Source organism: Schistocerca nitens, chromosome 4, assembly GCF_023898315.1.
Source record: "Schistocerca nitens isolate TAMUIC-IGC-003100 chromosome 4, iqSchNite1.1, whole genome shotgun sequence".
NCBI lineage: Eukaryota > Metazoa > Arthropoda > Insecta > Orthoptera > Acrididae > Schistocerca > Schistocerca nitens.
In genome coordinates, this window is record NC_064617.1 from 303,570,594 (window position 1) to 303,581,015 (window position 10,422).

Genomic DNA, 10,422 nt, shown 5'->3' on the forward strand with positions numbered 1-10,422 from the left:
GTATAAACTGTTCTACTGAGTACATATCTATCCAGTGCATGGTCAATTATTCCTTTAAGCTTGAGCCATAGTTCCTCTACACACTCCTGCTGCGTGCTGGAAGTTTCAAGTTCCTCATTGAGACATAAAACTACTGATTTTTTATCTAGTATACTGAATGTATATATCTTTCTGCTTGTTTTAGATGTCTTTTGTACTTTGCAATAATTTTGGACACAGCAAGAACATGGTCACTGATACCAGTTTCGATGTGGACATCCTCAAGGAGGTTAGGTCTATTTGTTGCCATTACATCCCCATAATGTTTCACAGAAAGCCTTATCAAGCCCTCCATTAACAAAACTGTAGTTTTCCCAGTTGGTTGTTGGATGATTGAAGTCTCCACCAACGATTACAGTATTGGGGAACTTACTTACAAGTGAACTAAGGTTTTCCCTCAAGTTACTGGTTACATCAAGAGATGAGTCTGGTGGTCAATAAAAGGATCCAGTTACCACTTTATGACCAGCCCTGATACTGAGCTGAGCCCAATCAATCTCACATGCAGCTTCAATTCATATCTTGGTGGAACTGAATTTCTTGTTTACTGCGACAAATACACCAACTCCATTAGCCCATCCTTTTGATATACACGTAAATTTTCCCCAAAAATCTCACTGCTATCAGTTTCAGGCTAAACTAGCTTTCTGTATGTAGTATTATGTAGCTTCACTGCTTTTCAGGAGCACTTCAAACTCTGGCACTTTATTGTGCATGCTTTGGCAGTTAACCAATAGTATTTTAATACTTTCACCAGTAGGAGGCATTTCTTTCGCTCTTACACTGATACTTCTGGGTATCCTATAGCTGTCATTATCTGGATTGGATGGAGAGTCGCCTAATCTAAAAAACGCTTGTGTGCACCCAACACACAGGGAACCTCTGATGTCTAGTGCACACCTGACCCATTTTGGAGGACCCTACAGTTCTCAACCCTTTGGTACAAGTCCAGGAAGTTGCAACCTAGTTTGTCACAGAATTTGATGTCTCCAGTTCTTCTACACGACTCAGAATCAAGGGGATATGATCTGTTCTGGGGACAATGCTGCAAATTGCCAGCTTCATTGAAACTCAGTGTGCAAGACTTGTCTTCTCAACCTTCTCTGCCAGTCATTGGGATGATCAAAGTATGACCTCGGAGCCCAGACGACAGGCATCATTTCTTCCAACTTGCCCCACAATCTGCAGCTGGTTGCACCTTGTTCCCTCAATGCCTGCTGAAATAGTCCCTTCAACATGTTGAATGAGGCCTCCACACGTGCACACTGAGTGCATCTAGTCTCTTTTCCTGTCTCTTCCCTAAGGAGCACCATCATTCACCATACATTTGAACTGATGATGATTAATAGACCCTATCCTTTTGCGTTCACCTCCTCTCGTCACTGGACAAAACAGATTTCCCCAGAACAGGTGAAGTGAGTCCCACTGGCTCAGTTTCACTGAAAGAAAGCACTTTGAACTCGTTTGTTAGTGGGATCGATATAAAACTTTGAGTCCTCCCTAGTCACTGTCTACCCTGTACAGGACACCTAGATCTATCACTGAAATGCTTTTCACAGTCAAGTGGACAAGTAATGACAGATCCCGTATTTTCTGCAGAGGAGACAGGATTAATGAGGGGGAATAGTACTTGAGGTATCTTTGATACTGGTACCACAAGCATGTGACTCTCGGGATCTCTTCCAACACGTCAATTTGCAGCAGCTGCCAATCATTTGACAGTAGTCAAGGCGATTTACAGCTGCTTATGAATGTCAACCAATTCATCTCGTGTTTGAGGATAACATTCACAGTGGAGCTAAATTTTGGCTGGTGCAAATTATTACAAGACAGTGAACAAATGAGTTTAAACTACTCTGGCTGATTATCTTTTAATCTGTTGTGCTAGTAAATTACTAACTCCCTACAAGAACTGAAGCAAATACACAAAAATAAGATTTCTATTACAGCAACAGAAAAACCAGTGGTAAAAATTACTAGTTTCCTAAAACTTTTTGAGGTTAATTTTAGTTGTTAGTAAACTCAAAAACAGAGTTAATTGTTAGTAAACTCAAAAACACAGTTAATTTGTGATAGATTTAGATACTGTATACTCCTTGTTACGGGAAAACTAGATGTAACACAATAGGTTAGTTACAATATCTGGCAGAGTAACTAAATCACATATGCCAATTTACTACAATTTAGATTACACCCAGGTCAGTGATCATTTCCGAAAACTCTCAAAAATTCACATTTATTTGCGTTTATATACAAGAAAATTTGGGGTGATCTATTCTTTGGCAGTAACTGTGACCACAAATGCTGATTTTCTATGAAATAAGTATCCAAAACACAGGAAATATAGTTTTGTAAACATTCAAAAATTCTCAAAAATGACCTATTTCTCACATAATTATAGAATCAAATTAGAGAACAATGATTTTGGAAGAGGACAGGCCTACTGTTCTCAAAAATTTTAAAACACCAGACATAAGTTTATAAGCTACTATAAGCCTACAACTGATAACAGTAAGAATTTATCACAAGACTCGCGAACGTTCAAAATTTCACAATATGAATAGGTAATGATACAATCAATGAAAGATTACGCAGAAGCATCGTGAACAGTAAAATATGTAAACCCAGAATTTGAAATGTGCACATGAATCTTGCACACACAGTCTCACATGAAGGAAAATTTCGAAGTCGGCATATAAACAAACTTGCAAATTGTACAAATTTTTTACTTAGCTGTTTCTGTGCCAACATTTACACTGGCATGCCAAAGAAGGACACTGAAGGGTGAGTTTATCTCAGATAAAAAAAAGAAAATGTGCAGTAACAACAAAGCATGTCTTCTGTCTGTTGCAGCTAACAATTAAAATATAAGTGTATTAGAGATAGGCAACGGCCTTGCTGCAGTGGATACACCGGTTCCCGTGAGATCACCGAAGTTGAGCGCTGTCGGGCATGGCCGGCACTTGGATGGGTGACCATCCAGCCGCCATGTACTGTTGCCATTTTTCGGGGTGCACTCAGCCTCGTGATGCCAATTGAGGAGCTACTCCACCGAATAGTAGCGGCTCCGGTCAACGAAAACTATCATAACGGCCGGGAGAGCGGTGTGCTGACCACACGCCCCTCCTATCCGCATCCTTATCTGAGGATGACACGGCGGTCGGATGGTCCCGATGGGCCATTTGTGGCCTGAAGACGGAGTGTATTAGAGATAAGGAGAAGTGCACCATACTTAAATAGTCTAGCAGCATAAATATGGCTGAAAGGTCAGAATGAGCTGCTATGCATTGACACTGAGTAAAAATTATAATGCCTGTTGGGCTATATACCTACAACTGGCAGCATGGAACAGCCAGTGACAAACTGGATCTGATTGCGTGCATGATTTGACACAACGCATGTCAGTTTCCTACAATCCAAGGTTATTTACAACATTTTGTTTTGTAGTTGATTCACATTAGTGATGGATGATTGATGATACAAAGTAGTAGATACAATGCAGTGGTCATAACTTGCGAAGAGGCAAGAAACAAGAAATCTGTGTGTGTGTTGTAAGGAATCAGGTAACGGGCTTTATTTAATAAGAATGATAATGAAGTGAAATGTAAAAGCAATATTTATAATGGTGACAGAATTTTGATAATACATAATCAAAACTTGTCAATATCATACATAAGCATCTAAAAAGAGTTAGAATATACAAGTGAGGTAATAATTCTAGCAATGACAGCAAGCATTATTAACTACAGGCATTGGCATCTCGAGGCAAGCGCCTTTAAGGTCCCACCCTCTCTCCATTCCCTAACTCATCAAAATTTCACCTACTTCTCACAGCAAATCCCTACAGGTCACCATCTTCCTGATCACTCTCCTTCCAAGTAAATATAGAGGGTTATGATAAATGTTTTTAAAAAACAATATATTGTATTTTCAATACTATAGCAAAAAATCTTAACAGTATTTTCTCTTATATACCAGAACCAAACAGACAGAGAGAACCATTTATCCCTACATCATTAAACATACTGCATTTTTACCCCAGGTAAATTCATCCTGGGAAAAAAAAAAAAAAAAAAAAAAAAAATTCAACCACAATGTGTAACTGAAAGAAGCATGAACTTTTCTGAACACACCTTCACAGTATACCGGTATGCTGGGGATTTCAGCAAAACCATACTGACAGCAATTTTGTAATTCAAAACTTTCTCTTAAGTAATTTTACCCTCCATCGCTTGCATATCTGCAAAATTACCTATAGTTTGACAAAAATTAGGATTTCAAGCACTTAGTATTTTTAAAACAAACCATTCATGACCCACTGAAGAATGTAAATATTTTTTATTGTTTTAAGTATGAAAAAGAATGCTCAGTTCTTGAAACATAGGAGAAATCTATATTACTGACTATCCCAGAACCCAGCCCACCTCCATAGCCGAGTACTCAGTGAACATGACTTCCATACGGAGGATCCAGGTCAATCACCAGTAGTACTGCCAAGGATTTTTTCTCAGCGGGAGGACTGGTACAGGGTGCACTCATTCTTGTGATGCCAATTGAGGAGCTCTTGAATGAGAAATAGTGGCTCCATGGTCTGGAAAGTCGGCAAAATGGCCAGAAGAGTGGTATGTCAACTACATGCCCCTCCGTACCACATCTGCATGGCACCACAAGGTATAGGATGACACGGCGGTCATTCGGCATCCCCTGGACCTTCAAGGTGTGAATGAGGAACTCATCTCACCATACAGGAACATGAACCTTGTACCAGTTGTTTGTTGACTATCTAAGGGCTTCCAGAAGCAACAATTATTTGGCTTTCAATATTTTGGGTACTTACTGATCACATTTAAATTATAAAATGCTGTCATAATCTACTCATTAAGAGGTATAATCTCATGCTAAAGTTTAACACAATTATGGAAGTATTGTGGCTAGCAACTGTGTTTGTCTCATGATGGCACACGAATGCCCTGGTCTATATTCAACCAATATTTGAGAATGAGTGCAGTTGGTGACTTCCAACAAATTTCAAACCTTTACAAAGTTTTTTCTCATTGACATGCCCCACGAAGTGATGAAAGGAAGAAAGTTAATTGCTTAGAGCAATTTTGCTGTTCATGCAGTAAAAATTCAGTATCAGCAATGGTATTTTAATCTATTACTTCTTTACCACATTCTACTCACATCACAATCTGCAAACAGTATCCACTTCTACCACCGAAATTATCTATAAAATTATATCATTGTATGACACACAGTTCAGGAGATATGTCATAAACATTGAGATGCATTAAAAACTTACTTCTGTTTAAAATGGAGTGCAAATCACCCACAGTATTCAATTCTTTAAAGAATCAGGGTTTACTGGTACTGTCCTGAAATGTCATAGTAAACTCAACTGGTTCATTTTTAACATCTCCATTAGAAGAGGTACATATTAAAAACAGTTGTAGTCCCCTGAATTCAAATCCTTGAAACTGCATAATTAATCATACATAAATGGAGTCAGTCATTTATTTAAAAAGATTTATTTTAAATTTAGTTACTGGCGGTGCCAGATTTTTGTCCCTGCAAGGCTTGATGGGGTGTCTTTATTAATATATTAGGGAATTTACATATGTTGTTCTCCTCTTTTACACATCTGGAAGAAAGTCACAGTACAGTTTCCCACTAGAAAGCAATTTACGGAAAACAAAGAAGTATTGGCTTTCAAAACTTTCAGCTTATGGAGATACACAATCTTAACACTCGTCAACACAAAAACACGTCACTCTTCACTTATGTTTTCTCAGTGTCAGAAACCACAATACTTTTAAGAAGTTCTTTTTTGCCTTAACCGAGACTGTAAAAACAGTTTGTTTTGTTACTTGTGCTAAGACAAGCAAATCAGTATAATTCCTCACAGTGTTATATAAATAGTGTAGGCTAAGAAGTGCAGTATTAATGCCAGTGACATTTCAGTTTTTCCAAATGGAAGAAATTCATAAATTAAAAAAGAATTATAAATAAATACTTTTAACAACAGTTTACAAATGATGGGTTAAGGATCCCCCAAGATTTATAGCCACTCGTAATTCCACAGCTGCTCTTAATTGATAAGGTTAGTGTGCTACTGTTAGTGAAGAACAAGCAAAAATAACCTATGCCAGTATAAAGTGTATTAATTTAATTACAGCAGCAAACACAGACATGCACTGTGTTTTATATGGTGGTTGCGCTATTCCAGTCAGGTCTACTATACTGAATTGAGGTATGGCAATGTCAAAGTCAACTTCTGCGTCAGTGACGGAGCAAAAGGTCTTGAGACCCAGGTTCTATTACATCCCCTGCTTAGAGCTTGAATAAAAATCATGAGTTATGGTGGCCAAAAATTTGCAGTATAAAAAAAAAAAAAATCACCCTCATACTGCCAACAGTCTTACCAAAGAGGAAGAGGAGCCAATAGAGGTTTAGGGTATCCTCTTATTCTTGGCAGAGGTGTGTGTGGGGGGGGCTGTCCTTAAGTCAGAAGAAGTGGTAAATGATCAACAGCAAAAGGTTACAAAAGGCAATGAAAACCACTATGATAAAAGACACATGCAGCATATCCACAGGACATCCAGTATTACAAAAATAATATTGTGAAATGTTAGAATTCTAAAAGTCGCAGAAAAAAAAATTGAGTAAGCTAAACTAGGTAGGAACTGGCGAAGTGGAATGGAAAAGGATACAAATTTCCACTAGAAGATTATAGTGTATTAACAACAACATCAGTGAATGACGAAACAGGTGTTAGTATCATTACGTACAGAAAGGTACGAAACAGGATGAGTTACTATGACAATGTAGTGACCAAGTGATTCTCCTGAGGATTAAAACTAAGTGAACACTAACTGACTACCGTATATGTTTATGCAACCACATCAAAAGCTAATGTTGAAGAAATGCAGAAAATACTCCGCAAAGCTCAGGAGATATGGAGAGATATCAACTGGACTACATCACAGTTGGACAAAGGTTTAGAAATCAAATCATGAACCACAAAGCAGACCTTAGTGTGATAAGCTAGTAGTGATGACTAGACAATTGAAATTGACGAGGATAAAATAAAATGAGTGTAAATGAAATGGAATATTGTAAATTTAGGACAGAATGAGATGAAGTAGAAATTCTCTGAGGCTGTGATCAGTGGACACAAAAAATAATTTTGGAGAAGTGAAATTTAAAGGTGCTAACCTGTTAACTGCAAAAGAAAGGGTAGCACGTGGCAATAGCACATGGAAGGCCCATACAGCACAGAGGACATGCCCTGGTGTGCAATAGAAGAGGAGGAGGAAGCGATCAAATTTTGATAGAGCAATGAACAACCTGAGGTCAAATAAACCAGTAGGAGTCAATGACATACTGTCAGAGCTACTGATATCTGTAGGACATTCAGGAACTGAAACATTATTTGAAATTATGTCAAAATTCAATTAAATAGGTGATTTACCATCAAATTTCCAAACACGTATTACCATCACAGTATAAATGTGAAACTGTCAGATGATTATTCTGACAAGTCATACCTGTAAATTGCAGACTAGAATATAATACAGAGGAATAGAAAGAGAAACTAAAGAGGTATTGGAGGAAGACCACTTTGGTTCCAGGAAGGGAAGAGAACCAGAGACATAATTCAGACAATGTGCTTGGTAATGAAAGGCAGACTGAAGAAATATCATTTCTAGGGTTTGAGGATGTACAGAAACACTGTAAGAAGGAACAATAAGTCCACAATCCTTGAAATATTGAGTTAACACACGGAGACAGATGAATAATCTAAATTTTTGACAAAACCCAAGTGGGTGCAATTGAAGAGGAAGGTTAAGAATGACAAGTTCGCTTTATGAAGGGCGTAAGGCACACATGCTGCTTATCATCACTGTTGTTCAATTTGTACATTGAGGAAGTGTTATGAAACTGAAAGTAAATTTTGGAACAGCAATAACTAGAGGAACAGATATCAGTGCCATGGTTTGCAGATGGCATAGCCTTTCTAACCAGATGCCAGTAACATTTAGAATGGACAACATACTTAGCACGCCGGCCGGTGTGGCCGTGCGGTTCTAGGCGCATCAGTCTGGAACCGCGTGACCGCTACGGTCGCAGGTTCGAATCCTGCCTCGGGCATGGATGTGTGTGATGTCCTTAGATTAGTTAGGTTTAAGTAGTTCTTAGTTCTAGGGGACTGATGACCACAGATGTTGAGTCCCATAGTGCTCAGAGCCACTTGAACCATTTGAGCCATACTTAGCACAGCTAAGATAAAGATAGTAAACAGTGGTAGGAATGTTTCACAAGTAGACTGGCTGAGGCAAAGACAGTTTTCTTCCATAAAAGAGCTCTACTGATATCACATACTGATATGAAACTGAGGGAAGAAGTTCCTGAAAGTGAATGTCTGTAGCCATTGTACGCATTGCATGGAAGTGAAATATGGACATGAGAGACCAGAGGAAAGAAACTGAAAGTGTTTGAAATGTGGTCCTATCAAATAATGTTAAAAATTAAGTGACCAGATAAAGCATGAAATGAAGAGGTATTAAAAGAACAGGTCAGGATAGATGTTTATCAAAGACACTTTCCAGCAGAAGGGACACATTAGTCAGACATCTGTTGTGACATTTGGGAATAGTCAACCTGGCATTGGAAGGAGCGGTACAGGGGAAAAATAGTACGCAGACCACAGACTAGAATGTGCAAAACTGTTTACAGAGAATGGCATGGCTGTAATATTTATGTAAAGACACAAATATTAGCACCAGGGATGAAAATACACTGGACAGCATTAAGCCATTTGAAAAGCAGGTGGAAAAAAATAGAGGCAATATGTAGCACCATTTTTAATACAATATCGTGCAAAACTTATGGATGAAAGTAACTTTAGCATGTATCACTGCTGAATAACACAGTTTGATGAAACTTGGGCTATACTTAGAAAGAACTGCTATAGTATAGTACAGAACATAACTGAAAGAAATATGCAATGAAATGAACAGAAATGACAATTTTATTCAAAGATAATAATTACACTGAAGCCACCATGATTTATGATGGTCCCCTGGACATTACAAAAGGAGGTACATGGTTCTTAACAGGGCGCATGATCAACGTGAAAGGCAATGCATGTTCTGCAACATGCTCCCACACTGGCCACAAGGTTGGTAAGGAGTTCTTGTATCAGGGCATTCCATCCTTCCACCAACACAGTTGACAACTGCTGGATGGTCATTGGTGCATTTGACTGTGCTGTAATATGTCTCCCCAATGCATCCCACACACGCTCGGTGGGATTTAGTTGGGAGAACATGCAGACTAGTCCATTTGTTCCAAGCACTACTCCACCTGCACTGTTTGATGTGGCCATGCACTGTCATCCACAAAAATGAAGTTAGGGCCAAGTACACACATGAAGAGATGAACACGGGGAAGGAGTACAGTGTTCCCAACATCACTGACAGGTGACTGTATCTTGTTCAAAGATTTGGAAGTCAGTGCACATGTACCACTACACTTCCACACACAGTAACACCTGGACCATCAAAAGATCATGTTTGACAATGTTCCTGGGCATATTACATGTTCCCACTTCTTGCATATGTGGTTACACACAGAATCACTAAGTGGAATAAACCTGTTCTCACCCGAGATCACCTCAATGATCCAGTCCTGATGATCCTAACACCATCACAATTCTTTGAACATGGTACACTCACCAGTCAACTTTATTCTGAGATTGTACACCTTTCCCATGTGTGTCTTTTCAGGGATGCATTGGGTTCTGGCATAATTTTTATGGATGACAATGCACGACTAGATCGACAACACACATGTGGAGCCCTTGGACTGAGAGGATACTTGGCAAATGGACTGGCCTGCCTGCTCCTCCCACTTAAATCCCATTGAGCATATGTGGGTTGTGTTGGGGAGATATACTGCAGCAGGTCCTCATGCACCAATAACCATCCAGCAGTTGTCAACCATGCTGGTGGACGAATATTCTGCCATGAGAAATTCTTACCAGCCTTCTGGAAACAGCGTGGAAACACATTGTACAGCGATGACTGCCATTCATGTTGACAACATACCCTATTAAGAACCATGTCCCACTTTTTGTAAAGTCCAGAGGACCACAACAAGCTGCAGTGACTTCAGCATAATTATTGTCTTTGAATAAAAGTGTCATTTCTGTTATCTCATTGCATATCTCCTTCAGTTACCTTGTGTTCTATACTGTAGCATTTCTTTTTATGCACGGCTGAAGTTTCTCTGAGCTATGTTACTTGGCAATGTCTACAAGTTTTGCACAATTGTCTACTCGGGAGTGATACGTCAGGTTTCTTCTCTCATCTCTTGTCACCT